This window comes from Anas acuta, chromosome 10 (assembly GCF_963932015.1).
Source record: "Anas acuta chromosome 10, bAnaAcu1.1, whole genome shotgun sequence".
NCBI lineage: Eukaryota > Metazoa > Chordata > Aves > Anseriformes > Anatidae > Anas > Anas acuta.
In genome coordinates, this window is record NC_088988.1 from 4,923,479 (window position 1) to 4,951,398 (window position 27,920).

A 27,920-nucleotide genomic window follows, 5' to 3' on the forward strand; every position below is an offset into this window, starting at 1 on the left:
GAAAAGAAGCATCTCTATCCTACAGACAGAAAGAAGTATATTGTACTTAGGTGGTTTTATTCCACATTCTCCTTCTTCTCTCTGGCTGCCCTCATCTCTTAAACTCGTAAGCAGAAGCAGAGCAACCAGACCTACTCATCACAGCCCATACACAAGTACCACTCTCCTGCAGAGACTGCTGATGGCCAGTTTCAAGCGAAAGTTACAATTAAAACATAAATAAGTAACTGCGCATTGCAATTACATGTACAAGGTAAATTGATAGTAGCAAGGAAACCAAGTTAAACACGAAACTCCTCATTAGCAACCCCGTAACTCGCAGGCATTACAGAAGTACAATTATATCTGAAGTGGAGATAAGCTGAAATAATGCATATACACGAGCAAACATAAAATTATGTCCTAAACATGAGCAAATACACAGATCCAGGTGTGTACCTATCGAGAATGCATAAATACACTGCACATTATGCAAGTCTTCACGTAGTTGAAGTAGCTGCAGTATTTAACAGAAGTCACTTATTTTGCTGTGCTGTCGTGTAAGCCAACCGATCAGTCTTGCTGTGGCAGAGTAACTATTTTTCCTCTACAAGCGCTGATTAATCCCACCATGTGGATAAGCCCTCGCGTTGGCCACATCTTGAGAGAGAATGGCGCTCGTTATGCTTGTGAATAATTTTCTTACCATTACTGGTTTGCATCTAACTGAAACTTCTCAAACTTACTCCCACTGTGCCCAGTACATAAGTTATTTTTAGCTGCCAGTCTTGAAATAAAGAAAGCAAGGGAGGAACCACGTCTACTTCGGGGCAAACAAGGCCACCTCCGAACATCACAACACGGGATTCCTGGGGGCGAGTGTGAAATAAGCAAATGGCATTTGGAAGGTCTCTGCTTTCTGTTGGTACGACTTTCTTCCATAAGTTAAGTGGGTGGTGCATCTGGAAGTCCTACCTTTACGCTACACACTTCATACGTGGCCATAAGGCCATCAGCAGCATCAGCCTAAATGCAATGGGGCCCTGTCATGCAGCCTCCATGCTTCAAAGAGCCGGTCGCCTTTTCAGCCAGAATATTCAGCAAGCCTAGGAACTACAGGAAGGTTTATTTTCCACGAGGCCTCGCTGAAAACGAATTTCAGTGTCTCCTTAACGAAACCCTTGTTATGCAGGAAGTATGATAAACTTCTGCTTATTCATTTACCCACAATATTGTTCTACACTAGTGACTGGAATCCCAGTGGCTTAATGCTGATACTGTACGTCACGCGTTGCCTACTGGAGAGTAATTATCTTGTTCTCACAGGAAGCCGAAGGCCCAGGATCCTTCAGTAATCAGCATTACAACACTCAGGGAAAAATATGAAAACAGCCAGCATAAAATCTAGTATACTCAGGAGGCAGAGTTATCAAAAACATGCTCTGAAAGACTGGAGAGGGGAGAAATCCAGGACTAGTAAATGCAAATATAAAATTAAGTGAATCAAAGCAATTTAAATGTCTCTCTCAAGAAGGTGCTGACTGCCCTTAATACCCTCCATTAACTTCAAAGAGGACTAGAAGAGCTCTCACAGGATCTGTTCCCAAGAGAAGCCTCCTCTGTACCTTGAAGTGTCCATTCAAACAGGGAAGACGACCGATCCCGTTCAACTGCAGCTCTTACAAATGACTTCATCCCAGACATAAATCCTGCATAAACTTTTCTTTAAGGAGAAGGGAGTAACACTGAGCTCTGCAGTCTGCAAAGGATGAGAAGACTGCCTAACCTATAAGGTGAATTACAGAGGTGGCTAATTCCTCCAGATGAAAGCGTTAGGCCACTCAGGTGGTTTACACAGCACTCTTATGATCCCACCTCCAAACTTTCTACCCAGCCACACCTCACACAAAGCCTCACTACAACTCTTGTCCATCCTATTCAAAAACCCAAAAGCCCAAACCTCCTTTAATCCCCATAAGCACTGCCATATGCATTGTTTCTGTTTACCTTTCAAACACCGTGCTCTGGAAAGCGAGGTATTTTCAGAGCTGGTGTTTTCAGAGTTCAAACACACTGCAGACAGCTTCACCTCTGCTTTGCAATAGAAAGTCTAGAGCTAGTGATTTGTTACTGCACAGAGCTCCTGAAACGATGCTTGTAGATACTGTTGAACACAGAGGATCATGCTCATACATTAGGGCTGTGCAGAAATGCCATGAAGAGACACCAAAATGGGACGGGAGGATTCCTAGCGCTGCAAGGGGCTCCTGAGATGCTCGGTGCAGAGACCAGTGCAGCGGTTCCGTGGAGGCCACCCCCAATGTCGGTGTCCTTTCCCTAATCCCTGGGCACACACAGATGCAGGACAGTGGTGTTCCCTCATTGTGTTTTCACAAGACCAAGCACGGTTCAGCCGTTTATCAGGAAATGGCCTGAGGTAAAACCACAGCCTGAGTCACTGGTTCCTCTTAAGACACAGGCGATTTTGACATTCAGGTATGTGAATGTCAATCACCGTGAATCATTGTGGTTGATAAATAAGCACTGCAAGCCTCAAAGCCTCTCATTTTTCCAGTAGGTCTTGCTTGCACAACCCCCCAGAAGCTGCATCCTCACCCACAGCTTGCTCCATGGGGAATTCAAATCATACATGCAAGACCAGAAATGCGTATTCACACATCTGAGAATATCTAAAAAAGAAGTGAGACCGACCCTTGGTGGGTCAGCACAAAGTATCTGGCATCAGTCCTGGTTTTATGCAACATCCTCACCTCCGCACACCCGTTTTGCCTCTGCCCGTACAAATACTTGTTTGGCTGTGGTGTCAGGCCAATCAGGGCACTGATCCTGCTTTTGCCAAAATACCTTTTGTCTGGTTCATGCCAATTTCTAACATGAAACAGAAACTGGTATGTTAACACAATATAGGGGGCAGCATATCACGGGGCAGGGAGTGAGCAGTGAGGACCAGAGTATTGCAGTCTAATTATCGGCATGAGACATTTCACAGCCCAAAACCACAGCATCTTTGAGGAGTAATATATCATGTTCAGCTGAAAATGCCTTTATTCAAGAAAATAATAATTCTTAATTTTATAGCTGCCATTTTTGAAGGGAGATTTATATTTCTTGGCAAAGCCTGAAATCTATCAAATGAGGCAAGATAATGCACTCTTCTCATTCACTCTACAAAATTAATCCTGACTTCAGAAACTTTGGCCTGAGAATCTACGTGTGTCAGTTTACAGATTTACAGTCACAGCTTTAACTTCTGGCTAACTATTTGCTGTTGAAAACGCTCTGGAAAACTGTAAGAGACTCATAAATGAAAAAGAAATGTATTACAACAAACAAAAACCCTAAGTTAAGGAAACATTTTCTCTTCACGTTAGCCTTTAGCCTGCTAGCGAAATATGCAACTTTTCCATTGGGAAATCAGGTATGTTTTAAACTCAGTGAGAACTTTGCCTTTTTTTTTAATTCTGCAAAGATTTATTAATCATACAGCTTTGAAACAACTTGGGTCCAGAATAGCCACACACCAAAACCTACTATAAATCAAACCTTGGGGGAATCCAGCACTCCCAAAACTGGAAGAACATTTCGGCTCACGCGTAAGGCTAGTTTTCTCTTAGCATTTCTGGGAAAAGTCAGCAGCAGCAGACTACTCAATAATGCAAAAATCTGCCCACTTGTTTCCATGGGAAATTCTAAAAGGGAAAGAATAAACATGACGTCCATTGTTAATATGAGGCTTGTAGGCACTTACTCATATAATAATGTACTAAACCTTCAGCTGCATATTTTCCAAAGAAAGCATCTAGAAAAGATGAGTTCTACAAATATAGATGGTTATTTGCATTAAAACATATTTGGACTGACAACTCCCACCGACATAACAACAATAAAGAATGATTTTCCCAATTAAATACTCCAGCTGGTGGGAGGAAATGGGGCTGTTCCAGCCCCTTGCTCTTCCACTCTCAGGTGCTTATTTCTCTCTTGGCTGCTTTTAGGAAGAAGCATGCTGCTGTGTCCCAGGATGATGAGTGCACTACTGCATATAAGTTTGCTATACCCAAACAAGACTTGAACAACATGTAGGAAGAGTTGATTGTTCTCAAAACTTTGATGGGAGTGGAGACTCTTCAGTCTGCACACTGAAGGATAATGGACTCTCTAAAATGCTGAAAACAATGCACGATTTGAAATAAATCTCTGTTAGGAGACATCCACAGCTCCAGAGAACACCCCTGCAAATGTAGCTATTTCAGATAAGAGCAATTAACATCTTTGTTCATTAACTATATAACCTATCAGAAGACATTTATCAAGTTAAGCAATTAGTAATACTATGCCATAATACACAGCACAGTACGATTTGTCTCACTCTTGATTTGGAAGAATTTACTGCCGTGTACACTTGTCAGAATGACTTGAAAGAATTTAAAATCAACGATAACCTCATGGAGATGAATGTAATAGAAAAACAGACAGAAAGGCTACCAGTGGTGAGACACCCAGCTCTGTCCTAAAGCTGCACAAAGGAATTTTGGAGCTACCTTGGAACAACGTTCTCACCCACTGTACTTCCCAGCCCCCTGGCCTGCCTCCATCATCACCATTCCCCTCCCAGCCTCACTGAGAAGTTGAAGGTTTTGTGCATTACCCCATAAAAAGAGACCTCACTTGTTCCATGCATCGGGAGCAGGAACACAATGGGGACAAGGGTAGCCAATCCAGGGACCCCTGTGGAAGGGGCCTCTCTTTGGGGTCGATCTCTATTCTTTCTGCTTGGAGTCCCTTTTTTCCCACCTGTCTAAAAGTGCAGTAGGGATGCCTGTTGGGGTTTTGGTTGGTTTTGGAGCTTTTTCATAAATGGAAAACCACGTGAACATGGTGGTCCAAATCCTCAGGGCACAGTGGTCCAAATCCTCTACCCACCTCCGTCAGCTGAAGCCAAGGGTACACTAGCACAACATTAATTACAGGAAAAAGAGGAAGGGATCTTCCTACCACGTTTATTTTTGTGTGGGTGACTCTGTGTATAAACACCCATGCGTGTATGTGTGTGTGTAAATGTACACACATACACCTGTCTTTCTGTATAGCTACACAGAAATAATAAAACACAGTAAAAACACATCCTATCCGTGTTTCTCTAAACAATAATACAGCAGCAATTGTCATATGGCCAGTGCAAACCAGCTCAATGTTAGTGATAACATTTAACTGAGAGAGGCCGGATCCTCAACTGAGCCATCACCCCAAAGACTTCAGTGGAACTTCATGGATTGATACCAGCTGGGAATCTAACTCATAAATTCAACAGAAATTCAACCAAATTGAGCTTTGCAGCCAGATTTTTGCAGCTTCTTTCCTCTAAATATTTAAGACAACCGGGACCGAAGGCTGTTGCATTAATTAACCTTACAAAACTGATAAAAATGTAAGAGCTGCCAGGAAGAAACAGATTAGCCCAGGCTGTGCAGAAAAAATACAAAATCCAGTCTGCAGTGGGTCTGAAGTCTCCATCCTATGGAGCTACAGAAAACGGACAGGACAGAACTGTTCATTTTAGAGCCGAGAAGAAAAAAAAAATGGTGTTGTCCATGCTAAGATACATGATCAAGAAAATCACAGAAATCAGAGCAGCTGGCAAAGGGAAGAACTTCAAATTAATTCAGATCTGAAGCAAGTTTAAAGTACAGAACAGAAGTTCATCATTAAGAAGGGAAAATAAGGTCATATTATGGGATACGTACCATGACAGGTGAGTCAAACAAGCGGGAAAAAAGCATTAATTATGTTAACTGAAATGCATATAGAATTTTTTTAATGAGAAGATTCTTCTCTTTTACTGTCAAAGCCAGCTGAAGAACCACTTTTAAGTGTTCAGTTTATTTTACCAACAGAACTATTTGAATTTCCGGGAGGAAAATAAGACGTGTATCTTGAAGGCTTTCTGAAGACTCCCATCATCACGATGACCCTATCAAAGAGTCCATAAAAAAAATCAACCATTTGTCTTTGTGGCAAGCTTAGCATGGCAAAAGTAACACCACTGGCACTTCTAGCAATACTGAATGCTTATTATTTTCAGTACTGGAGTCTGAAAATCTCTCAGTGTCTTGCAAAGAGGGATGAGAGCCTGCTGTAAGCTGCACCTGACCCACTGCGGGGCTGGAGGCTGACCACAGCTTGTCACCGGGATGGTCAGATCCTGGCAGGGCTGCCCCAGGCCAGTGAGCCAGAGCTGCGTTTGGTGCACCCTCCTGGGCTCAGCAGGAGTTTGACAGTCATGAGCTGGACTCACTGGCCACGTGGACCACCTCTCCTCTTCAGGCATGCGCGGCAGCCTTCAAAGCCCTGCTGGCTTCAGGGGGGGCAGAGCAGTTTGCAGCTCAGAGAGGGCACAGTGACAAAAAGGGATTGCTCATCACCTAGGAATGTATTCCTATATTGCACAGGCTGCCTGGACTGCATTTCTGAAATGCTTTGCAGTTACATAGTATCCCCAATCAAAGGAAAGCAAAGCACTAATAATTCCAGATATTAGCCTCGTGGTGAACTTAGGAAAATTGAAAAGAGGAATCATCATCCCCCGCTTACCAACCTGGAAGAAAATCTCGGCTAAGGTTGCAGCTGCACCATGTTCTTGATCATGCCCTAGGTGACATGAGAACTCTGCAATGTGGGAAAAGAGCTCAGACTTCCTGAGTCTGACCATGTGAACCGGCTCTGAAGCCATCCTCCTCCTCCTCCTCCTCCAAAATTGCACAACCGACCCGTGAGAAGCGCTGTTCTTTAACAGGACCACATTTGCTATCCCTCAGCATTAATCACAGCTATTTCACCCTCCCGAGGAGGAAGCACTCAGCAATTTTGACAAGATGGATGGGCTCTTTTTCTACCTTCCTTGAAATTACTTCAGGGAGGAGGGGACAGGACCAGCCACCACGCAGCAGGGACGTACCTTTCCAGAGTTGCATGGACTTACTGCAGAAGACTGTATGCACACATTCTTCTGCAGAACAAATGTTAGAGAAATATGGGAAAATCCCTGATTTTTGCCCAGAACACGAAGCATCTAGTGACTGCTAAGCAGATCTTTGCTAAGTCACCATAGCAACTATGATGTGACAGAAAACAAAACTGCATCCACAAACCGCTCTCAAGTCAAGGCTGCTCCCTGTTCTCAATTCTCTTTCAGTAAGTCAGCCTTGTCACACGCTATGAAACGTTTCAAATGCTGACAAACTAGAGAGAGGAAAAGCACCGGGTGTAAGGACTTCAGGCCAAGCCGGCCATGATCGGCGCTAAGCAAAAACGCCAGCTTTTGATGACTATTTTAACAAGGGACGGCCCTGAGAGCTGGAAATGAAAGTTCATCAGCTGATTTCAAACACAAAGCTGGTCCCTGGGAAAAAATAACAGTCTGTTAAGTAACTGGAAATGTGGCCACACTGACCCATACTACGAACAGAAAATCTCTGCTCGGTTGTGTTTTTCAGAACTGGCCTCACTGATCAGAAACCACTGGTCTAGGTAACAGCAGTCACACGTTTGTCACATATTGTGCTTGCACACGCAGTGGTTTTTGCTCTTGGTTTGCAGATCTCCAAGGGCCTGTTGTTCATTATCTCTAGTAGGTCAACAAAAGGTGAAGAAGGAAACCACATCTGTTATCACTAGGGTCACGTCCGCTGCGCAAGGATCTGCACCTCCCATGGAAAATTTTAGCTGAAAACTCGAAAGGCCTCGGGCAGCTGCAAGGGAAGCAAGGCATTTGTCTATATTGCCTGCAAGTACAAGGTCCAACCTGGAAGGTGTCCCCAGTGCGAAACGCTCAACTGGTGGAGAAGCTGAGTTACCAGGATCCCAAGTCCCATCTGAAATGTAGGATTTGACTCCTGGGCTCTGCCATCCTGAAAGCCCTCACCACCTTCCTAGTGCACGTCCTAGCTCATTTCTTACTAAACTTTATTTACAAGACCTAGAAATTAAACCTTTGCAAAACTAAACATAGCATAAATGTGCCATGCATTAAGTTCTTGTTCTTCACTTCAACAAGCATTCACCAACGCCACTTATCACATCCATGCCTTTTACCCAGACACCAGAGCTGAAGGCTTTCCAGTAACATTTTTTTCCTTTTCTTTTTAACACACTTTTAACCCTGTAGCCCCCAGGATACCACAGCCAATCTCAACCTGATAGACAAGGGTAAGACAGGGATTGCAGTAGCCCACCTACGCTTCTGAATTCCCAGCAGGGGATGCCTGATGCAGAAAAAGGATGGGCAGGCCTAGGGTTCCCAGCAAAATAATAGCACAGCTGCTTGCTCTGTGTTAGATATGAGAAAGCACACATAATGGAGAGAGACAAATACTCTGTTATGGCTAGTCTCACTAAACCCTCTGCTGTTAGGGGGAAAAAAATGGGGACCTCCTGAGGACAAGCAATGGCCACTTGAAAGTGCCTTCTCCTCCCCTTGCTCCAGGAGAAGGTAAGGAAACACAGCAAAACTTCCAGTGCTTTGCTTCATGTCTCATCGTTAACAGTAATTCGGACACCTCTACATAATTTTAAGCAATACCCAGCTCTCGTGTCTGCGGTGGTGATTTCCTCTGGGTTTTGGGTCTCTCCCAGAATGACGCCCGGGCACGGAGGGAAAGCAAAGAGCTGCTCCTCTGCAGGAAGCCTCTTGCAAAGCTGTGCCCCACCCGCAGCCTCCTCCACCTTCATCTTCCTCATTGTTTAACGAGTGGCCGGCTGTTTGCACTGCAAGGGAGTGCTGCTGTTCAAACAGAGCTGCCTGAAGCATGTGCGGCACCGCCGTGGAAGGGAGATGGTGAGGGAACAGAGAGGGAGAGGGCGACTGCAGGGAAATATCAGAGCAAATATTTGAGGAAAGCGTTGGTTGGCTGGTAAACATGCAATGGAGAGAACCTAAATCACCTCCCTGAGCTCCTTCACAATGCAAAAGGGTACACTGAAGTATTTAGTGACACTTTCTCTTTATTTTAAAAATAACTAAATAAATTAAATATTTAAGTAAAATAATAAAGATGTTGTGCTCGCAAAGAATGCAGTGGTATGAAACTGGCATATCCAGCTGGCAAATGTTTTGTTTCAATACAACATTTATTAGCCTAGCTCGTTGTTTTTCAAGGTAATTAAGGAAGAGAGCCTAAAGGGAAGCACGAGTACCTGTTATCAGCATCTCAGCAGACAGACTTTGAGGGGAAAAACAAAGAGCAACACTACCATCACGCTCCGTGAAACAGCAAAGCCACTCATCCGGGCAGCTCCTTGCAGGCAGGAGAATTCCAAGGAACTGCAACAGTCTCCCAAGGGATCGTGATGAGCACGGCTCCAAAGAGACACATTTCCAGAGAAGCCTTGTTTATAAGAAACTAATTCATCATGCGCTGTTCTCTCCTATGCTGTGTTTTTGGAAGACTAAACTGCCTTACGTCCTCCAATAGCATTTTCTGCCCAAATTAAACAGTTCAGCCCTGAACATGATGCACTCACGTATTTCCTCTGCATCCCTTTATAAGGGACTCAAGGGACTCACATGTGGGCAACGAAACAGGACCGTGTCCTCCCTGCCCCTACTTCAGGAGCCCAGAGACTCCAGCTTGGGTACTAGACTAGGCTGATTCCCCCCTTCCTATTTCATATCAAAATTTGCTTTAAAATAATTCCACCCTTTGAAACAAGCTAAATCGCCAGGTTGTGTTGGCCTAATGGCTGCAGATTTCACTCCCACCCTTGGTAATTAATTTTTGGTTTTCAAGTTCAAATACACTGTCAAGGCAGCCTTCCTGTACCCAGCTCTGCAGCAACATCCTTGCCCTCTGTCAAGATTACTTTATTAATTTATTTGCTGTCTCTAAAGGAAATAGCTCATTTTTATAAAGCCTTAAATATTGCGACCACAGCTTTTGAGATTGAGTTTTCCACCCAGGGAGGATCAGGCAAAAGAAGCATGCCACTGCCGAGCTTTGACCTCAGCAACCAACCAGTTGTTATTATTAGTCCAAGAAACTTCAACCAAGGAAATCTGAACGGCCCTCAGTGAACCGTCTGCCCAAAGTTAAACGAGCTGCAGATTTTCCAGCAGAAAGCCAACGCTACCAAAGTACTTGAACGTGTGTTGGTGAATCTGAATCCAAACCACCGCGGACTTGCAGCCACCGCTGAGCATTACGACTTGGGCTCCGACCCCTGATGACAGTATGATTTGCTGCTTCTCTCTGGCATTTTGGTTTCAGCGGAACACAAAAGCTTCCAAATTAGAGGTGCGTTTGAACTCTGTACCTGAACACACATCAAGGCTGCTGACCACTTCTGCTTGCATCAGCTTTACCCAAGGCAGGGATGGAAAAAAGGATAACCATTCCTGCCTTCCCCTCTGTAATTAAAATCCACAAATACGCCGCGTCGCTGGATGGCATCGCCGCTGCACAGCCACGGGCATAACGGTGACGGAGGAAAAATCCTGCTGCCGGGAACCCCCGTCGGGTCCTCCCCGGCTCAGAGCAGCTCTGGGCTGCACACTTTGTTCCCTCTGCAAATAGAGGGCCGAGGACACAACAGACTGGCCCTAAAACCAGCCACCGGCAGGGGTTTGTTTCTCAGTTTTCACTTTCTTAACATTTTCTTTGATAAAACTCGACTGTAACTAAACGTGGCTGAACAAAACCCTTTGTGAACTTACTGTTGATATCGGCTTTCTTCCCTCTAATTGCTTTGGCTACCTGGTACTGCAGCACTAACACAATGTCACGGCACTATTTTGTTTGCAACTATGGAGAAAAATCTGGCTTATCAGAAAAAACACCTGAGCAGAATTAGTAGGAAGGGCTGACCACTGAAACTGCATTAGCTTCATTTTCCTACCTACACCTTCCCGGGTAACATTTACAGAAGAATGCTTAATATAGAGATTGTTTATCAATTGTTTCCTCAGAGATAAAGGAACAGGTTAAATATAAAGCATCTTAAAATAAGGTACAGCACCAATGTTATCCTTTGAAAAAGGCCCAAGTGACCAGCAAGCTCCAACTAGAGGTTATCAAGGCATTTTAGGAAGTAGTACTACTGGAAAGAAAACATAAAGCTCGCATAATCAAGTAACCTCTCCCTTTTTCTCTGGCCTTCATCCCACTGAGAAAAACCTTTTTTCTTTTTGTTTCTGAAAAATATATAATTTTTAAAATATATAACTTTGAATTCCAAAGCTAACTCTTTCCTTGTTCCCCTGAAAAAAAAAAAAAAAACAGACCACCTCTTCCTGGAAATGAATAAAGCAGACACGAAAATCAAATTCAACATTTGGAAAATAAATGCTGCAGCACAATATTTCTAAATACTCCAAGATTTTGCAAGATTTTGGATCTCCGAATCCAAATCAAAAACTCAGAGAACAACCAAGGGAATGTGCCTCTCTGGTGCAGAGCTAAGTCCAGAACCCAAACCTCCAATTCTGCTCGTTGCACAACAAAAAGTTCAGACTCTCCTCCAGGGTGCCGATATAAAGTTTCAGTGTGACCCGTATCCCTACACCTCTACTACAGCCAGTCCTAAAAGCTGCTGCCAATACGTCTCTCAAAGCGCAGATCAAAGGCTTTACTGTACATCCAGAGTCACTCCCGTGATGCAAGGATTAGGCATGAAGAAAGAGAGCGTCATATTTTCAAAGGCACAACTGCCTATAAGCGTATCTCGTGCATATCAGAGCACTAGGAGCACAGCCACACAAGCCAGTGCCAGATACGCCACACCTCTAAATTCTTGTCCCGTCTCCCATTTTCTTTTTTATCTCATCTCTCTGAACACGCTGCCTCTACATGCCCAGTTACGAGGAAGACATACCTAGTCATCAACCCCTCGGTTCTTTTATTTGCATTAGTCTTTTCATCAATATTTTCAGTTCCTTTCCAGCATATCATTCATTCGGGAGGTTATTACGGGGAGCTGAAAACACAATGTTCCAGCCTGCTGCCGTGACCTCTGCAGGAGCCAGCGATGCAGCAGTAATGCCTCAGTGGCAGCAGCTGTACTGTAGATGTCACTGAATTCTAACAGCACTCCTTGAAACGCGGCCTGCCCGGGTAATCCTGGCAGTAATCTAGCATTAGATTAAATGCATTGTTGTCAGATGAGAAGTATTACGGGCCTCTAAATATACAGCTGGATATGCACACAATATTAAATAGCATTGCACATAGAGCACTGTCTTCAGGATGAATAGGAGCCCGGGTGCTTTCAACAACAAAGGCTGCATCGTGAAGCACCAAGTTGGTTATTTCGGAGGCCACGTGAGGCTTCACTGATGTCAGAGAAGGCAGACTGAACTCTGCCCTTCAATAGCCTGAGCAAGACATCAGGAAAATTGTGGGAGCACCTCCTCTAGAAGGCCAGGTCCTGCAGACACGTTTTGAGTCAAGCAGCCCGTGGTTGCAACAGCCTTTGTCATACGAGTACGGAGCTGAGATTCGGCCCCTGCTCTTGTCATCTGGTCCCTCACACTTTCTGGAGCAGAATGAAGAGCTAGCGAGCTGCGAGTTATGAGTCAATGCAAAACTCACTGGATGAGGTCTGAAGACCTCAGACTAGACAATCACAACGTTTCTTCTCAGGCGTTAAAAATTGTGGTCTTTGACTAAATGCCGCATCCATTCTGTTCTAGAAGGAAAAAAAATCACACTAGGGCAAAACAGAACGGCAGCTTCCGAAGGACTAAGAGCTGCAGGCTGAAACCTGTTGGAATATTCTGATCCAGTTCACGTTTGCTGAGGGTCTAGGATAAAAAATAAATAAATAAACCCCACAATGACTTAAACTTTCTGGAATTTGTTTTTCCTTGACACTCTGCATCACACAACTGCTCTCTGCAGCACCTCTTTAGGAGGCCTTGGAGATGACAATTCTGCAGCAATCTCTGATGCCTTATCGGACCTTTCCCAGCCAGGGACGACTCCAGCTGCTACCCAAGTCAGACACAGAAGATCAGCAGTTTCCCAGCCATTAGTCGAGGTTGTGCCTCCTTCCTCAAGATCTTAGTCGTCTCCTGAACCATTTTAATCAATTTATGACTCTGCTTAATATGCACTGACATCATTTGGGGACAGCAATCCGCAGCCCAGTCGCCAACACATCTTTAAGAAGGCACAGACTGAACCAGGCCGGGAAGGGGATGTCTCTGGTGGTGCCGTATGTGACTAATCTAAGGCTGACACTGTTGCCTTGAGCTGTTACCAGGCCTAATGCTCTCTACAAAGCAGAGCATCAAACGTGTGAATTCAGAGTACAGATGAGATTCAAGAGGCTAAAAGACGTCCCTCTGAGTTATGTAAATACGAAAGTAGAGTTGCATGCAACTGCATTATGGAAAACAAGCACACAATCTGCATCCTCCTTTTCTCCTGAATGGCCCCAAAATGCTCTAGGGATGTCATTTAAACTGTACTTGAAACCTGAGAGTTCAGTGCAATGAACCGAGTCCCCATTTCCACAATTCCCATAAGCGATCCAATCAAGCCCAGGAAAATCCAGCCTACAGTCAATCAGACGCCGAGACCCGAAATCAGGTGCCCCGGTTTCTGTACGATGTTCCAGTCCTTGTGTCTCACCCTGCTGCCCAGGAACCAAGCCCAGCCAGCTGACTGCCCAAAAAAATGACTTTCCGGTGGGAAAAGCCCTTCTGACCGAACTGGCTCAGCTGGCCAGGCTCGCGCACACCCTGCTGACAGACGGTGCTACCCAAGCGCAGATCCTGCTGTGCTCACGCTTTGAGCCTCACAGAAAAATCTGGCAGATCGCAGGAGCTCTGAGCTTTCAGATCAACGGGCTTCTAGCAAAATTTAAGCGGGGTTTTGCAGAACGGGCAAACAGCAGCAGCAGAAGTCAGCCCGCACAGCACAAACAGGCGTCCTACCTTCTCCCTAGTGCCCAGACACACTGCAAAGCCTTACACAAAACTCCAACCCCATGCCTTATAAAACTCATAAAATTCACTGCGAAATGTTACAGCCTTTTCTTTTCTTTTTTTTTTTTTTTTAAATTTTAATTAGTGCTGTCTAATGCACTGGAGACTCAAAGCTCATAGTAATCACAGCTGAGGACATGCACTCGCTCGGCTGCTTTCACCGAGGTTCTGCAGTTCACAAAGCACAAAACCTCGCCAAGTGAACCTGTCAGTTTTTACAAGTTTCTTCTCTCACGATATTTATGTCAAACGATAGCGAGAGATGAGTCCAGCACCACCCAACAGAAACGGTAAAGCAGAGACCAAAAAAAAAAAAAAAACCAAAAACACCCAACCAACCAAACCAAAAAAGCAAATTAAAAAATAAAAAATCTCTCTGCTTTTTTTTTTTTTTTTCTCCTAGCATCATACATTGCCAGCAAACGGAAGAGTAAATTTAAAAATCCAGTGGGACTGATCAGAAATTACACCTTCTCAGACGCTGGCAGGAATTCATCAGAAAGTTGCAACAATCTCTCCTCTATCAGAAGAAGGTAATCTAGGACAACTTTCTACTGCCGCTGTTCAAATACAAGCCTTAAATTCCTTAACAGGTCAAGAACACTAAAAAACTGAAATCACTGATCTGGCAAACGTAACAGCAGGTCTTTTGTGCTCTCACTCTACAATGCTGCTCACTCATATCTGCAGAAACTGAAAAATCACTGCACGGTGTAGAGGAACAGCCCAGAAAATAGCCCCCTGCTTACTGCTTGAATCCTCTTCTGTTAAAAGTGCATTTGTATTACGTTCAATAACGACTTCTGTGTCTGCAGAATCAGGCTCCCTGTTCAATTAGGAGCTAATTATTTCAATACTGCAAAGCAGAAAACCGAGTCGCCTTTCCAGCTCTACTCAACTTCTTTATAAATTATTCTCAAAGAGCAAATGAGATTTCTCATTCATGTTGTACTCCAACACGACCAAAACTTACCCCTTCCAGCTCAGAGCCTTTAACACTCTTTCATTTTAGGCACTATTAGGAATAAAAGGACGCCACTACTTCATCCGGCAGTCAGGCAAGCTTTTGAAGCTGCATGTCCACAATGTCAGAAGACAAGTAACTGCAGAACTTAATTTGTGCAGCCAAGCAACTCCTTAAAATCAGCAGGGAGAACTTCAGCAACACCCAGGCAGGATCTCGGTTCTCTGAATTACATGCCAGAAAATAATCCTACTTCTAACCAAAACGTGCCTGTTCACAGGGGCGAGAGCCTGAGACAGCGACCTTAAACACACAGGAGAGGAGTTTAACATCCACTCTCCACATGCTTAAAAAGAATAGGAAAAGAAGTGCCGCGTGCTTTTCAGATTTCACTGTACTTTTTTGGACGGTCTTTCTGAACGCTCACTTCTTAGGCTTGGGTTTGCTGTGCTTGGCAGTGCCTTTTGTGTCTTTTGCAACACTGCACACACACAAACGGCCTGTGGTTTCATGCTTTGCTTCCCATTTAAAACTAACACTTTAACAGTAGCTTTATTTTTGTTAAATAAAAGATTTTTTTTTCTGAATTCTGACATCAATTTCTCTAAATTTTTTAAACTGACACCCCTCATCTTTAGAAGTAGCATTTTGTCTTTGCCCCTTTGATTCACCAACCCTCACTTGTGCTCTTCCTCACCTTTCTGTGCTGTGCTCACCAGAAGCAATGAGAGCAGAGAACAGGATTTCACTTTGGGACAGTCAGCTTTGATGCCAGATATATTTTGTTCTGGAGACCCCAAACCGCAAAGAAACGAGTTTAAATAAAGAATACGTGACCGCACAGAGACACCACCGCAAATTTTTTACATAGAAGAAGCCCGATACTTCATACAGCTGCAATCCATCCTCCCCATGCAGGCAATGTGGGGAGGATGCAATGTCCCAGCCAGGGCTACTCCAGCAAACACAACGAATGTATTTGGGCACTACTGCAATCTCACAAACACCTATCTGATGCCAGGGAGAGACAGACCTTTAAAACCACCAAACCTGAAAAATCAGCAGCTCTCTAACCGCACGGCAATGCAGAGGAGCTGATCAGCTGCTGCACAGGACCAGCATCGTTCTGCCTTTTTGGCAGCTTTGCCCCAGCTTCCAGCAAGCTGTCCTGCTGATTTTAACAGGTTGCTTTGACCTTTGAGGCTCTGGATGGTTTCTAGGTTTCGTACACCTTCCGTCAGGCCGTGCCGTAGCCTATACCACCGGCTACCCACAGGTTTTCTTGCTTAGCTCATTTGGAAATGTCTCCGACGCAGAATCTGCCTTCTCTCTTCACAGAGTTTCTTTTAATCTTGGCCAAAGGAAACCAAATACGTCAAATATAAAAAATAAAAGCACACGGCCCAAACCCATTTGCTGTCACACAGACACCTGCTCTGCCCTTGTTTTGTATCAAATAGCAAAAAGAGCACAGCCGGAAACTCGAAGAATCGGTGAAAACAAAATCATTTCACCCATCAGATGCTCTATCACAAAGTAGCACACAACAACTGAGTTTAGTTTGTTTTCTAGAGCGGCTCTATTAACTCGGTAGAAGTAAGGCCAGCACCACTCCTACACGGTACGGCATGAGGTTACACTATCTGTCATTTTTAGAAAGCAGCCAACCTGCAAGCTCCCCAAACTAACAGGCACAGCTAACCTGAGCTTCTTAAATAAAACTGCCCTGGCACACAGCAAGAGCATGCAGAATGTTTCACTGTGTGCTGGAGGAGTTAGGGAGAACCATATCCCCTAGCAGGGGGGCACCGCTCCTGCTCTTACCCTGGAAGCTCCTGTTGTGAACACAGCAGCGTGGCTTTGCAAACTGACAGCTGGCCATCAGTGAGCAGAAGGAAAGCTGTGTCGCCCAGCCTCACTCTCCTTGTCTATCCCACTTCATTTCTCTGTGCTGAAGTCCTGGAACATGGCAAATACAAAGCCACCACATATTTGCCTTTGTAGGAAAGAGACTGGTAATAGCTACTCTCCAGCACAACTGCAGTTGGCATGGGCTGTTGGTTACTAGCAAAGGCAGAACGAAGGCCAAAAAAAATTGGGTCAGGAGTGTTAAAGCTCCTCTGACCTTGCCTGCTGCCTCCAGCAAGCAAGGGACGGGATACACTGTGGTGGGACGCCTCACTGTTGATATCCAGTTCCGCAGATAAGCAAAGATTTGCTCCTGGGAGCAGATGAACAAACTACACCAGCCACATTTCAGAGCAACGTGCAAATGGCACTGATCCCCACCCAAAACCCCCTTTTGATTTCAATTTCAGAAAAAGATCAGCTTACTCACTGCAAAACTGTGTTGCAGCTAAAAACCACTCTCCACTTAGACAAGCAAAGCCTTGCCTCACCATATGTGGGATTATCTACCTACGTCACATAGCTGTAGGTCAGAGAAGCCACTACTTCGCCAGCCACATTCTGAAAAAAGGTGTAAGAAAGAAGCCGCTGCTGCAGAAACTGCAACGTGACCGCCTTTGCTCCCTCAACTATCCTACTGCCAGCTTGAGATGGAAACGTTACAGGCAGCAGAGGAAGCAAGTTCCTACAGAAAATCAGGAGACCTCGCTTCCCCTCGAGGCTCAGTCCCCATCAGGTTGGATGATGCTTGAGTTGCTTGCTGCTTTACGCCCCAGGTTCCCCATCTTCAAATAGGAAGGAATTTTCTTTGTGAGGCACTTTGAGATCCACAGATGAAAGGCATGACAGCAGAACTAGGTCAGACAATTATGATGTGTACAATTATCTCTGCAATTTACATGGCTGGAAAGTGTAATTAAAAATCTAGCTTGCTTTTCTCAAAGATTCTGTTCAGAATCAGGCAGCGTGGTTTTGATTCCAAAACCTAAGATGTACACTTACACTTTGATTCACAGTCACACAACAACGTTTAAAGTAAATGCTGTAGTTTAGAAGAAAGCAGAGAACAAATCTAGGGATTAGCTAGCAGTTGCGTCATTTCCTATGACCTATCTATTACTTTACCAAAACCCTTTAAAGAAAAAAAAAAAAAAACAACAACAAAAAAAATAACAACCAACACCGACACAAACTTCCTGTACTCTAACCACTGAATGAGCAAGCACGGTTACACTTCAAGAGATCCTCTAAGTAGCTGTACTATTGCAAAAGCCGCTGCATACAACACCTAAAAACCGAGTCCCAGGCTGCCGGTTTCTTTCAGAGCTGCCTCACCATAAATCTAAAAATACGGCTGCACGTACCAGGCGGGCTGCTCCCAACGGTTTCCCTTGAAAAACGTAAGCAAGCCTGCTGGCTTTGCAGCGGAATGCAGCGATAATGCAGCGCACACATTTGTCTTTCTCTTCTCATGGAACCGAATCCCACGTTTTCTCCACCCCCGATTTCAATTACCAGTCGACACAGCGCAAAAAAACACCATCCCGTTTGGCAGCAGCTGGCACCCTTTCAGAGAGCATCAGTGGAGAAGCTCAGAAACGAGCAGCACGGGACCGCTTCGAGGTGGTCCTGCCACTGTGGGGAAACTCAGCTTTCCACCCCTCTGCCCTCGCTGGGCACAGATGACATCAGTCTGCGAGGCTGGCCATGCAGCTCCTTCCCCAGCCCTAATTTCAGCCTCAGGAACGTACCAGCAACTCGTAACCAAAATTATCGGGCTCCATCTCCAACACGGCAGCCAACACTGCCTTTGAAGTGGAAACTGAAGCCCAGGGCTCTTTCGCTGTGTAAGTATAGTGCAGATAAACACAGGCAACCTCGGCTCCTGGAAGCGGGGAAAGGAGTGAGGGAAGCAATACGCGGTTGACATCTGAGTCGTCTCAGCACTTGGTCTCTCCTCCTTGCATACCTTAGCACAGGACGGATCTGGGGGAGTGCTGGTATGTTTGCAAAGGGCTCTGGTTGCTCACTGGAGGTATGACGGATGGAGACTGGCAGCTTCTTCTCAGGAAGTGACTGAGAAATGCAGATGCCCTCAGAGCAGATGTCACTTTGCCTGTGCCGCTGTGGACAGGGTCCCCTCTGGCTGCTCCTAATCCCCTGCTCCCCAAATTGCAGAAGGACAAAACACAACAAATGATTCAAAGACTGATGTCACCATCCTCTTTTTTTTTTTAATCTAATTTTAGCAGTGGCAGCATGGTACAAAGCATGTTTCTAGACAACAGGGAAAAAAAGAAATAAAGAAATCTCATTGAATTCTCCCAAAAGTTATTCATTTCAGTTGGCTGAATTTACCAGAAAAAAAATAATAATAATTAAAAAAAAGTAATATTCACCCAAACCTCTTTTTCTTGTCTGTTCTATAGGCAAAAGCTAAGGCAAGGACATTTTAAGGCTAGTTATATGCTGAAAATGTGGGAAAGTGGCACAGATAACTGCCCAATCTGCCCTACTACCAGGGTTAATGCTGGTCTGGATGATCTCCAACTGCATCAACATGATACACTCAAAATGTTAAGGCTACGCAAAAGTCGCTTTTGGAGCCCTCAATGCTAAGCGTTTTTTCCTCCTCTATCTCAACTATGTCAGCTGTTACTGGAATTTATTGGTTAAATGGCAGCAGAAGACCATTTAAGTAAAAAGGAGCAACATAACCACAAGGGAATTTATTTTATGATTTGCAACGAGGTGCAAATCCTGGCAACCACTTTAAACAATCAGAGCAAACCTAATTTCCCTTCACTGCAAGGACAGAGAGTATATAAATTCATAACAAACGGAAAAAGGTCTGGCTTCTGATCTACATGAACTTTCCTGGTAGCAACTGATGAGTTACACTACAATCCCTGCCTTTTTGATAGGGGAAGAACTAAGGCACAGAACTGTCACCTCTGTTCTTACACAGCAAACCATAAGAAAGGCTTAAAGGATGCTTCACCCAGAGGTGCCCAAGATGCTGTGATTTCTGCCACTGAGCTTTATACAAATGGGCTTTTATAACGTATATAAATGGCCCTACACTATGCAGGTAACTGAACCACATCCACTGACTACTGTTCCACAAGAAGTTATACAGCTCTGTAAGACTGCCGTCCCCTCTTCTCTCTTCCCTATCTGAACTCCACTAAACTCTAACATTAAACCAAAGTGAAGTTGACAGAACAAGGCTTTCCTCAAAGGCCTGGCACAGGGGAAAGGAAAAATAACCTGTTAGAGATGCATTCGTATCCACCAACTGCACAAACCATCTCTGCAATCCTCTTTGTGCATTTGGCTTCTGTCAGAGAACAAAATAGGGCAAATAGAAAAGCAGTCTCTTCAGAAGGCAGAGCACTCTCCCAATACTGTTTATGGAGTGCCTCTTGTTTAAATGTTTATTTGCATTGATAAATTTAGATGGGTTTTAAACGCAAATGCTCCCTTACTCATGTTGATCTTTCATGGAGACCACTGGTTACATCTGTTAGTGTTTAGACAAGAAACAACAACAAAAAATTTGCAGCTCTTGCAAACATGGGTAACCAACACATTATCATGTGTGTGACTGTGGTGAGCTGATGCATTCCTTGCGGAGGAGATGAAAAGGCAGCAGGCAGCAATCCGAAAGCACCACGCGAGACCAGCTGCTCCAACGTCACCACGTCTCCACCGTCTCAGGGGAGCTCAGCAGCTTCCCTGTGTGGCCCAGCCCAGTCAGCAGGCAATAAAGGTGATCCTCTGCTCACACAGCCCAGAAAGTGCTCTCTGAACATCTCCTTCTGGCTCAGGGCAGGCACGGGGACATCGGTCTCCTGCCGCTTACGCCAGTGGCTGGCTGGTGAAGGCGGAGGCACGGCATCAGTAGGCCTTATCAGGGAAGTTTGCAGGAACACTGCTGTCACACCCAGGCGAGTTACTCAGAAAGCTACCCAAAGCCATAAACATTGATTTTAATTCAAGGAAAAGGATAGATCAGAAAGGACTTCTTGTGCTGAAGGAAATCGTCACAGCAATGCCTACACCCAGGGCTCCAGCTTCTGCTAGAGCTTTACACCTGTACCAAAAAGACCAGTGTGAGAAGCAAAACTGGAAAGGACCAGCACCCACCAAGCCCAGAGGTGCAGTGAGGAACTGAACACAATCATCTCCATGCACATCTGAGCTGGTGGATTCAATGATGTACCCCACAAGGACGGGTCACAGCCCCACCATCCCACTCAGGCCTACAAAGACCAGCCACCAGCAGATTGTCCAAGACACGTCTCTGAGGAAATAGAAGACCAAAATGGTTTAAAAAAAGAGAAAAATAAGGGAAGAATAAACGAGGGCAGAAACCTGTCATCCTCTACTCATTGCTAGGAAGCCGAGGCAGAGGCCAGCCTGCGAGCAGGCCTGAAGGCAGACATCCCGAGATGGTTGCTGAGGAACACAGGCATCATTCATAAACGCGGCTGTTCCAATAAAGGGCCTCAAAAGTGTGGCCACTGTATATTTACACAGTTGCTTTATCTACTGTAGTTAACACGGCATGTTTGCCTCGGTTTTTAAAAGGACAAAGTACCCATAGGTAGGAGCACTACAGTGAAGATTAAATAAATAAATAGAAACCCCAAGCAAAGCTCGTGAAGAACAGGTCTTCCCCACCTAACAGAGGAAAACAGACCTGCAGAACAAGCAGAGCCGGGGTCTACAGGTCTAATCCATGTGCCAAATCCCACCCATCCGTCCTGAGAAATAACCCCACTTCCTGCAAAGGTTTGTGCCTGAAACACCAGTGATACACATTTATGTCTAGCTCAACATTTTTGGGATGCTTCTATCGTGAACCGCTGCCGTCCTAAGAGTTCAACGTCAAGAGGGGAGAAATTATCTGAAGGTCAGTGCTGCCCATAAGTAAACAACGGAAGAGAGACCCGCACCGGGAGGCACAGACACGTATGAGGGTTCCCGCTTGCACGCAGCTGCTGCCTCTAACAAAAATCGATTGCTGCTTGATGGGAAATGGCTGTGTCGCTGGTCTGAGGGCTAGTCGGTAAATGCACAGCATGGGTGTTGCTTCCTGCTCTACTCGTCGTAAAAGTTGTTGATTGGAGATTATTTTTGTTGTTGTCCTTGCTGTCAACCTCTAGCAAAATGTTAACTAAGTTTTCTGTGCGAAAGATAAACGGGTACAAATTCCATATGTTAAAAATCCCAGTAGCAACTGCACGGCATGGACAAAGAACAATCGAATGAGCAACAAGTGTGACGGAGAGAGAGATTACACAACTCGGGACATCAGCTTTCTAGGCCTGCAGTTAACCAAAACTTCATCTCAACTCATAGAAATAACTTCAGTAAGAGAAACTATCTTTAGCCTGTTAAGAAGAAAAAGACGACAAAGTATAAAAAAAAGGGGGGGCGTAGAGTGTGTGTGCATATGAAGAAGAAACTAGAAAACAGGGTAAACAGCCAGCTACTTTGTTCATTCAGTCTTCTAAAACAAAGACGAAAAACTCAAACAGAAAGCTGAAAGACTCATTTGTATTTCGTGCACAGAGCTGTGTTCCACTCTCTGATCTATCAAATACTTAAGATATGACCAAGTTTCTTACAATCAAACATTTCTGGAATTTCCCATTAATTCTCGATGACATCTGTGCTCATTTCAGCCTAAAGGACTAGCCATGTAGGAACCAGATGCCTGCAGTCCCCATCACAATCAATTTAGCAGCAGATACACGGCTCGTCTGAAAAAGGCTCGTGAGTTATCTTAACCCAGTCACCCAAAACTGGAAGCACCCAACCAACCCGCCACTTCCAGAGCTTATCTTTCCACATATCAGTTTCCCCTCAATTAGGCCAAGCTATTAAAACTAAACTGTGAAAGGAGCTATTCATTAAAGTTTTGTCACATCCTTGGACGAAAATGCCCAAAGCAGATGTGAGGAGTTACAAGAGTTGCACTCACAACCCAAAGTAAACAATCAGGGTACATTTGCACGTAGCCACGGAGATTCCCCTCCTACCTCCCTTCATGCTCCACCGCTCCCTTTACAGAGGACGGCAGCTGTTAGCAAAACAATGAAGGAAACTAGAGTACAAGAATATTTACACCATGAACGTAAGATTAGATCTCAGATCTCAGCAAGCAATTTTCCCTCTTACTTATACAGGCCAAGTATTCGTGCATATATACACACACATGCTCTAAGGATTCTGAAGAAAGAGAGGATCTTCAGCATAATTTCCATCCTTACAGTCATAAAAGCACAGATCACTCTCAGTCAAGTATTATTAGAAATGACTAGATGTTCGAGTTCAGCTTGTAATTACTATTTATACACCAAACAGTAAAATGATGATAGGCTCCACCCAGCTCCCGTACCAGTAGCACGTGATAATGGAGGCCACACACCCCATGTGAGCGCAAAATACTGAGTAATTCTTCCAAAAGTTATTTCTAATGCACTTTGCCCAGAGTCAACGTTCTGACCCTGATAAGTCAGAGGAAACGGTATAAACATTTGTTGGAATCACAAGTGCACTGTAATAAGTGTATTTTACCTTAGGATGTATTGTACCACCCTACTTGCTCGAAAACATGCCTATAACACTTAAAATGCTCCTAAAACACAAACCCTTTAACAACTGGCAAAAATTACAGTCACAGACTGACAGACTCAAGTAAATGATGTTTTCAGCAATCACGGATTATTTCTGCTCACTCTCTTCCGTGTTCTCTTTGCTTGCTACTTTGCAGGTTGTTGGGCTCTGAACTCACAGCCTGTACAAGATGGCAAACTGCTCCAAAGGGCTGACAGTCCTGGCAAACGCTCTTTTTTCCCCCCTCCAGCTCCAGCAACTTACTCACACCACACTGTCACACTTGTTAAATGCTTTCCATTAAACACAGCTGTCTGAACAAAGACCACACGTCAAGGAGCTGGCAGACCTAATAGCGCACTATAGGAGAAATACAGCGATGATCAAGAAAAACAAGATAGGTCCCCGCAATACATCCAAGGGCATTCTGTAGAGAACAGACAACGCGTTTGGTCATTGAGTAGCTCCTACCACAAAGGCACAGAACGCTGTCTCTCCCTCCAAATTCTCCAAGATTATTTTTTTTTTCCTTTCCATGGGTAACCCACATGCAAAGTCATCATTAAAGAGAGTTTCTTTTGAAACAGAAGCTGCTGCTGGAACAAAGTATCGGGCAGATAATGAGAATAGCTGTACTTAGCGCATATAGCACAACCAGAGGCTTTCTCACCTTGGGTGCACATCCAACCTTTCCCATTCCTTCCACTGAGAAGGTAGTGTTGGGCTGGAGTAGAACACAGTCCATATGCTAAAAGAGAAGTACCATCCCTGAAAAAGCCATGGTTCACTGTCCATAAACAACCTACATGAGAATCAAAGAGCCCTCCGTATACATGGGCAGCCACACGCTGCAGCAGCCAAATTCATCTCCCCTGCCATGAACTCACTGATGGCATGTGACATAAAGAAAGCAGAGCAGGAGGAATTAACTTCATAGGAAGTGATGCAGAGTGGTATTTTGAATGTAACTGATGGAGGAGTTTAATAGTCCCAGCACATGAGTTTGCTGACAGATCAATTACACAGCTTGTGACCTTCATCAGCCCAGACTTTTATCAAAATCCATTTTATGAGAATGTCAGAATGCCATACCACATTGCAGCATTCACATCATTTCTCTTTCCTTCTCTCACAAAAAAAAAATTAGAAAACTTCATATAGTGCTGAAAAGACTCAATGGAGTTGGACTCGATCTTCGTGGGTCCCTTCCAACGTGGGATATTCTGTAATTCCAAGACTGTGAATACTTCTACAGTCCAGCAGATACTCAAATATGAAAAACTAATTTTCTGCTTATATTTCAATGGAAAGGTTCCTCAGAGTTCCCAGGAGATGAATCAGCCATACGCAGCAGTGTATCAAAGAAGCCTGAGAAGTTTGTTCACTTGCTTAGATAGGGTCAAAGACACAGTAAAACATTCCCTGCCTGAGCCTATCTTTACCAGTGTGCTTAGGCCACGGGTGGTCCTTCAGAAGCTGATTTGTCTATCTGCAGCAATTAACAGTCCTAGTCTGCATCTTTGGTTTTCCACTCATCAGAGAGCCCTACCCAGTGAGGCAGCTGTTCCTGGCAGCAGATACTGGCACTGAAAGCAAAAATACAGATGCCAATTTCTCAGCTCAGTGAAAGACTGTATGAGTAAAGCCAAATAAATTGAGCTGTCTCTCTCTGAACGTTCCAGTGTGAGGTCTCTTCCCACCACGGGTGTATTGCCACCAAGCAAACCTTAGCAAAGTACTTGTAGAAAATAAGTAGTCATTTTGTCATGGACCAAACTTACAATATTGCCTCATGATAAGGGGCAATATTCCCTTTTAGAATTTAATTCTCTTTTTATGTGGACCAGCAAAGGACACCTTGTGGCTGGGGCCTACAACAGGCCACCTGATCAAGAGGAGCCTGTTGACAAGACCTTCTTGCTTCAGCTGCAAGCTGAAATCCCTGCTGGGGGACTTCAACCATGTGGATGTCTGCTGGGAAAGCTGCATGCAAGGCACATGCAAAACAAGGAGGTGATCAGAGACAGCCAGCATGGCTTCACCAAGGACAAATCATGCCTGAGCAGTCTGGTGGCCCTGATCAGAAGGGACAGGATCACCTCTCCTATGAAGAAAGGCTGAGAGAGCTGTGAATCTTCAGCCTGGAGAAGAGAAGGCTCTGGGGAGACCTTACAGTGACCTTCCAGTAACTGAAGGGGGCTTATAAAACAGATGGAGAACAACTTTTTACAGAGGCAGATAGTTATAGCACAAGGGGGAACACTTTTAAACTAAAAGAGGGGAGATTTAGATTAGATATAATGATAAGTATTTCTTATATTCTTATTTCTTATTTAATAATATATTAAATTCAGAGAGTGATCTAGAGGGTGGTATCCCTGCCTAAGGCGGGGGGTTGGAGCTAGATGATCTTTAAGTTCCCTTCCAGTCCAAATCATTCTATGATTCCATGCGACTTGCAGTAATTGATACTGATTGATGAAGAAAATAGGTTAGTTTGGGGCCTCAGCTCAAAATATCTGCAGATCCTATCTGCCTAGCACTGAACAACGATTTGGGGAAATGTGACCAGAAGAAAAATCTTCCTTCTCAACTTGCGCTTACTGGCCAGCCATCTACCTACTTATGGTAAAAACTCCCTAACCCTTGTGCAGTTCATGACCCTAGGCTTAGAAAGGTAATAGAGTATCTGTGTTGGCAAGTCAATGAGCTCAAACATCATCGTGTTTGTGTTAGACTTCCGTGTTAATTAAACTTTGCTGGTCCCAGTCTAAGTACTCTCAGTGGAATTCATGATGACGAGCAATTGGTTACCGAATGATGCATGGTGGAAAGCAATACCTCTTGATAAAGTACTGTCTCCTGGTTCTGTAATGGTTACTGCCACTCTAGAAATTGGAAGCACATTCCTCTTTTAAAAAGAAATAGAGCTGGATAGCAGTGTCTGTCAATACACTTGTTAAGGAAATTTGAGATTTTAATACTAAAATTTTAGCTTTTTGTACGAAAGGCTAGTACAATATGTCAGTTCGCAGGCATTACATAGGGTATTTTAGGATAAATCTATGACTGGTGCTGTGATTCATAACTACAGATGCAGGCAGAATCTGATTTTCTCCTCTGCAGTCCTCAGTTCTTGGCCTGATATGAGCTCAGCCTTAGCAGGCAAAGAGATTTTCCCTAGGATACAAGGTCACTGACCCACCTTTACATTTTACTTTCATAACTAAAGACCTGGCAAAATTCCAACCCAGAAAGCCGAACTAACATCAACAAGTTAATCTTCTGTAATTGCAGCGTTGCCTCCAAAATTAGTATATTACCTGATGAAGGAATAAAAAAAAAAAAAAACTTCTCACACGCACACAGGTTGCACCACGCCTTTCCCAGCAGCAGGGTTTGGGGAGGAGATGTACATTTTAATGTACTTGGAATTTCAGCATGCAGTTGAAGAGGCATGCCTTTCTGCAGCAGAATGGTAGGTGGCTTGCCAGCTCCACAGCCCTCCTTGCCATGTGTGTCTCAATGGCAAACGGCTGAAGTGAGAGAGCAGCGAGCAGAAATTCCCCACTTCAGTTTTCAGTCATCCCTGCTTAGATGACTTTTTTTTTTTTTAATTGGGAGAATTCAAGTTTTCGTTCCCCAAATCCCCAGTAATAAAGCTGTAGTTATCACAGCACACTAGTTAATCTATAATCTTCAGAGGAACAGTGTGGCAAGAACTCACACCTATACTGAAGTTCATAAGGTTGAATTTGTCCAAACACAGCCGGAACGGGATGACTGCGAGGGTAATCAAAGCCCTGTCCCTGCTGAAAGGCTTAGGGCTGGAATTCACTGGGCTGATTAAATTGGTTTTATTTTGAAAGAGAATTCGGTGCTTGGAAAACTCACATGATAGAGCTGCTTCTCCAGATTACATGAGCCAGCACAACATAAAATAAAGCCCTGGCTGAGAAGCCAACCTTGAAGTTCTTTATTTAACCTACCATCAGTGAAGATGGGCTATTTCTCCCAGGCAGAGTCGTGACCTAACACCTTCCCTCCTCCTCCATCCCATTTCTGCTTTACCACTGCCCCCTCAGCCGGGCTAGTTCAATCCTTTGCAAGCCTGGAAGGTAAATGGGATTAGGGAAGAGAGCCAGGCCAAAAATAATCCCCCTCCTTTTTTCTCAGCTCTGATGAATTTCTTCATCTTGCTCGCCAGGCTGCCTGTAAACAGCTGGACCACCCAAGCAAAGGACAGCGTGGGGGTGGGAATGACCGGACAGGAGGACCAAAGAGCTCAAGCCGGCTCTCACAGGGACAACGTGTTAGCTTGTGCCAGTGCCGTGCTGGAACAGCTCTGCACCAGCTCAGAAACACCCTGCTCCTACCACACTGCCCTCCTCTAGCAAGGACGAAACCCCCCAGACTCACACATATCCTCTTCTAAAAGCT

General features: G+C 44.6%; 1 protein-coding gene across 3 annotated transcripts in view; it reads right to left on the minus strand.

Moving 5' to 3' along the window:
- CMIP (c-Maf inducing protein) overlaps nucleotides 1-27,920 on the minus strand; it is a 127,956-nt gene that overhangs the window by 59,065 nt on the left and 40,971 nt on the right. The gene's annotated exons all lie outside the window — the stretch shown is intronic.